This window comes from Cervus elaphus, chromosome 6 (genome assembly GCF_910594005.1).
Source record: "Cervus elaphus chromosome 6, mCerEla1.1, whole genome shotgun sequence".
Classification (NCBI taxonomy): domain Eukaryota; kingdom Metazoa; phylum Chordata; class Mammalia; order Artiodactyla; family Cervidae; genus Cervus; species Cervus elaphus.
This window is the reverse complement of record NC_057820.1, coordinates 24,563,246-24,569,188: the sequence shown is the minus strand read 5'-3', so window position 1 is coordinate 24,569,188 and position 5,943 is coordinate 24,563,246. Positions and strand designations below refer to the sequence as shown.

General features: G+C 46.4%; 1 non-coding gene across 1 annotated transcript; it reads left to right on the top strand.

Moving 5' to 3' along the window:
- Window positions 1-5,039: 5,039 nt before the first annotated feature.
- On the top strand, window positions 5,040-5,111 carry TRNAC-ACA. The gene has a single exon. It is a non-coding gene; the product is annotated as a tRNA-Cys (tRNA).
- The last annotated feature ends 832 nt before the right edge of the window (window positions 5,112-5,943 follow it).

The following is a 5,943-nucleotide window of genomic DNA, read 5'->3' as shown; positions in this document are numbered from 1 at the left end:
ACCTTGAGTGTGGAGACTTTTTTTCTTAAACTCCTGACATGTGAGTTGAGCTTCAGTGCTTGTTTTAAATTGAGTATGGGGAAGTCCCAGCCGCCACGGCTGCCAGCTCACCACTTTACCCCTGCAACAAGCAGAACACCACACTCTTTCCCAGGAAGGCTTTATGCACCATGGTCATCACATCCTTTCCTAGTGCTTCTTGTCATTATCACTGGGGCAGAGAGAAAGCTAAATCCCACTGATGAGGACAACTCTCCAACCTGTTAATAAGGAGACTAGAACCCAAGTCAATTCAAAACTGAGTTCATGCTGTCCTGCTATGAAATTTGAGCTAAGTCCAGCTTATTTAGTGAGAGATATTAGCAGGCTGTCTTAATCATGTTTTTCACAAAAGTTTCTTCTGAAATGTCAAACTCATCAACCACACTTATGAAAACTCCCCTCCTCAAACTCTGAAGACTGATTTTGCACTGTTCTGCTTCAATAGCAACATCTGAGAGGACACTCGTGAGCCCAAGCTGTAAGTCTCTTAAGATAGACTGGATGGTGGACAGGGGTGATGGGCCAGTGACCAGGTTGTGTCGTCAGCTGCTGGAGATGGCAACAGCCATCCCCAGCTGTGCTTTCATGTTGAATCCTCAGCTGGGGCCCACCTGTGCTGATCTGGGCTACAAGTATGATAGTAGCCAGTCCGAGAGAACTGGGAGGATAAAATTCATAGAATATCTTGGTACAGTTTAATTATTGAAAGTTTTCTGGTTAAGCACTTCAAAAATGTTTAGTTTTGGTTCCTGATACAGATGTATTTTGATGAACTTAAGATCAATGGGCCACCCACAGATTTCTTGTGAACCATAACAAAATCACTGCTACATTCTTTGGGGGTTTTACACTGTCAGACTGCATTACAAGACTGTTCCTTGGTTTCCCAGGAATGTTTTCAAAAGCTTCTCTTGCATCTCAAGGCTCCAGAATCCCAGGAAATTAGTAGAACCGGGGACAGCATGCAACAGCCACACTGTGTGGTCATTTTGAAGTAAAAAACAGTGCCTCTTACGGACCTTTCACCAGAATTAGGCCAACACAGGAGCCTGAGAGCAACTCCAGCTGGTGGTTAACCAAGCGGTGTGCCTCACTGACCCTTGGTGGTGTCTTGAGGTCAAAACAGGTTAAAGGTAACCAGCATATGTCTCTGACAGCTACTAGTGAAATTCCCCAGGGGATTCGGGGGTTTTTGGGGGGGGGTTCCCAACTCCCATCACTTTTTTAAATTCCCGGTTTCATTATTATTTTTGGTTGTGCTAGGTCCTCACCGCTGGCGCAGGCTTTTCTCTAGTTACAGCAGTCCGGGGCCACTCCCCAGTTGCAGCATGCAGCCTTCTCGCAGCGGCGGCTTCTCTTGTTGTGGAGCACAGGTTCTAGGGCGTGAGGGCTTCAGTAGTTGTAGCTCTAGGGCTCGAGAGCACAGGCTCAGTAGTTGGGGTACACAGGCCCAGCTGCACTGTGGCATGCACGATCCTCCTGGACCAGTGATCAAACCTATGTCTCCCCCGCGCGCAGGTGGCTTCCCTATCACTGAGCCACCAGGGGAGTCCTCAACACTCTTCTAAATTCTCCTTAAGCATTTGGGAACATCGTACACATTCAGTCTTTTTCATCACTTCTCTAACTGATACATGTCAAAGGAAGTGACCCCCCAGAGGAGAGCAGCAGGTGATGCTTCAAGGCGCGCCAAGCACCCGAAAGTGATGACACTCTGTGGTATCCCCTCTTTTGCTCCACTGAAATGTTCTGTGATGTGACAGGAGTGAGGAACCGAGTGTGACTATGAAATTAACTTGCAAGTGGGTGTGGTATTTATAATAGGACTTGACCTTTGTGCTCTGATGAGAAGGACTCTAACACAGGTTTCATCATTAACTTTAACTAGAAAATTGGCCTATTCTTTATCCCTTTCCTACTTCACATTCTTTCCCCACTATTAAAAAAACAATCATCTACAGCAGAAGCCACATTTTCCCTCCAATTATCCTCAGCCAAAATCATGAGCACAGCAACCATGAGCAAGTTGCTGGTCAAGATCTCAGGGCACAAATGACATCATCAGGAATGTTTGTTCAGTCAATAATTGTCCCTGTGGATGCGGTCCTTTCAGAGAGAGCAAATCTCATGAGAATCAAGAATCAGCAAGGATGGCCTTGCTGCTTATAACTCAAGAAGCCTTCAAAGTTCCAAGGAAGGACAACACTGGGAGGCCTCCGGTGTCCTGGGCCCTTGGAGAAGTGCCTGGGCTTGTTGCTACATGTCATCTGGCTCAGCCTTTTCTCATGCTGTTTTGCTTCTTGTGGCTGCTTAACCCCAAAGAATGCAGGGAGGGTCCGCAGCGAAAGTGTCTGGAGTTCCTCCCAGAGGCACTGTCGAAACCAAATATTTTTTTTTCTTTTGCTCCAGGGGATCATTTTAGGTTTTGTTTTGCGCAACTGGTTTTCAGACTTGAACATTAGCCAGTTTGGGTCAGCTCCCTAGAGTCTATTCAGATGAGGAATGAGGGCTAACTGAGGTTCATTGGGGCATATAAAGCCGAAACCAGTCTGGGACATCCCAGTCTTCCTATTACTCCATTATTACTGTCTGATCCAGAGTTACTTCTGAGTTTAAAAGGTAGATCACAGTCATTCCTAATATGAGTTCTACCTTATTTGGGATTTTCCCTGGAGGCTCAGTGGTGAGGAATCCGCCTGCAATGCAGGAGCTGCAGGAGACGCGGGTTCGATCCTTGGGTCGGAAAGATTCCCTGGAGGAGGGCATGACAACCCATTCCAGTATTCTTGCCTGGAGAATCCCATGGACAGAGGAACCTGGCAGGCTACAGTCTATGGGGTCTCAAAGAGTCAGACATGACTGAAGCGACTTAGCACACATACCGCTTATTCAGGCATGTTTTATTAAGATATTGGGCTGTTTTTCTTCGAGACCTTGAAAAATGCTGGCTTTTTATTCTTCACTCAAGTGTTAGTCACTCAGTTCAGTTCAGTCACTCAGTCATGTCCAACTCTTTGCAACCCTGTGAACCGCAGCACGCCAGGCCTCCCTGTCCATCACCAACTCCCGGAATCCACTCAAACTCATGTCCATTGAGTCAGTGATGCCATCCAACCATCTCATCCTCTGTCATCCCCTTCTCCTCCCACCATCAATCCTTCCCAGCATCAGGGTCTTTTCAAATGAGTCAGCTCTTCACATAAGGTGGCCAAAGTATTGGAGTTTCAGCTTCAACATCAGTCCTTCCAATGAACACTCAGGACTGATCTCCTTTAGGATGGGCTGGTTGGATCTTGCAGTCCAAGGGACTCTCAAGAGTCTTCTCCAATCCAACACCAGACTCAGACATGTCCAACTCTTTGTGACCCCATGGACTATAGCCTGCCAGGCTCCTCTGTCCATGGAATTCTCTAGTCAAGAATACTGGAGTGGATTGCCATGCCCTTCTCCAGGGGACCTTCCTGACCCAGGGATCAAACCTGGGTCACCTAAGTGACAGGCGGATTCTTTACCATCTGAACCACCAGGGAAGCTTTTTATTCTTTTTTTTTTTTTTTTTTTAGCTTTTTATTCTTAACATGATTCCAAACTTTTCCCTTTAATTTTCCATGATATTATTGGCTTTAATCGGTTGGATTGGAATTATTTTCCTTTCTTGGAACAAATGAGTTTTATTCACCTTCCTGCTGGGAGGAAAAAGGAAGAACTTCAGCCCTAAATAACTTTTCCATTTCCAGCCAGACATGGCCAGGCGAACCGAACATGAAGGGGCCTTTCTACACAGAAACAGGTTACTGGGGACGGGGTATTCTTACTGCCTGAACTCTGGGACGAAGCATAGAGTAAAATGATAAAGGCCATTTTAGTATCAGGGACACACGAACCGTGTTCCAGTTTATTCTTATTTCTAAATTAAACTTCACTTTTCTTAAGGGAGCTCATTCAGGCACTAAGTCAGTCATGGTTTCTCAAAGTACAGTCAGCATCTTCATCAGAATAAGAGGTACTTGATAAAAAGGCCAGTTACTGGGACACAACCAAGTAGTCTGGGAACCTACCCCTGAACAAGTTCCCCAGTTTATCCTAAGGTATTCTAACATCCAAGAGCCTCTTACACCTGTCATTTAGGATCACAATTAGACTGGCATAAACACATGTCATAAAAATCCCAGAAATTCAAAGCCCTGTCACATTTACTCTCATGATTACATTATTATGAGTTAATATTGTCCCCATGATTATATCATCCTCAGGATTGTGATGTAGGGTTTTTCCCCCCTACTCATTCTCCCCTCGATTTGTTTTAAACAGTCTAAGAGCTTCCCAAGTGGCTCAGTGGTAAAGAATCCGTCTACCAATGCAGGAGATGCTGGTTTGATCCCAGGGTCAGGAAGATCCCCTGGAGTAGGAAATGGCAACCCACTCCAATTTTCTTGCCAGGGAAATCCTGTGCACAGAGGAGCCTGGCGGGCTACAGTCCACGGGGTCACAAAGAGTCGGACACGGCTAAGCACACACATACATGCAAGCTCTTATTCAGGCTCAAGTGCACGAATTATTTTTCCCCTGAAGGAATCAGCGTATCTCTCACAACGTCGCTAATCTGAAGTGCTGCCATGATGCCTGTGCATGCATGCTCGGTCACTTCAGCCATGTCTCTTTGCAACAATGGACCATAGCCTGCCAGGCTCTTCTGTCTGTGGGATTTCCCAGGCAAGGATACTGGAATGGGTTGCCATGCCCTCCTCCTGGGGCTCATGCTGACCCAAGGATCGAACCCAGGCCTCCTGCATTGCAGGCAGATTGTACCATCTGAGCCATCGTCCCAAGCACATACATGATACCTATACTAACCTGAAATTATGACTGCCATTTCAGTGGGGACCACACTCAGATTTCTATTGTTTTACCACTAGTTTCATGCTATCTGTGAGTTAGAATTTCTCTTGACTTGAATCTGACAGTCAAGCTAATGAAACAAAACTATGTTCATGACTTCCCTGGTGGCTCAGACGGTAAAGCGTCTGCCTACAATGCAGGAGACCCGGGTTCAATCCCTGGGTTGGGAAGATCTCCTGAAGAAGGAAATGGCAACCCACTCCAGTACTCTTGCCTGGAAAATCCCATGGACGGAGAAACCTGATGGGCTACAGTCCATGGGGTTGCAAAAGAGTCGGACACGACTGAGCGACTTCACTTTAACTTTCATGTTCATTTCCTTTGAGAAGTAAAAGATGCCATCACCCGATTTCAAAAGCCTAAAATCAAAAGTAGGTAAGAAAAAGTTGTGAATGAAGAAACCAGTTCCCTTATCCCTATGTCATTCTAAAAATTATTCTCAAATCTTATGCGCATAGAAAAGTAATCGCATTTCTTGCTAAAACCTCAGTATTGCTATTGCTTTACCTGTGGAAGTTTAAGAAATTACTGAATTCTGATAAACAAGTGTCTATTGAATGTAACAAAATTCTGTAAAATACCCTTGAGCTAAGGAGGAGTACCCAAGGAAAGATAAACTTGGAAAGCCCCGCCACCTCCCTCACAAAGGCCGGGATTCAGAGCTCCTTGGAGAGCTCAGTCCACTGATACCAGAGAAGTTTGCTGGTTTTCCCAGAACAGAGGCCGGTCTGCAGTCCCTGGGCAGGCAGGAGGCAGCCCGCAGCTTAGCTATTCACAGGGAGTGGGTGTCTACAGAGGGTGTGGCCGCTCAGTGGCCTGCGAGTCAGGTTATCTGCACAGGGTCTGGGGGTGGGTGCTGGCAGAATGCCTCTGGGACATGGATGCAAGCAGAAATCCTTCAGGGGGTGTAGTTTCTGGTCCACAGAGCTGAGACTGAGGCGACCCATGGATGGGGCAGAACTCCATCAAATATCCTCACACACGCCACACCAGCACCAGGCA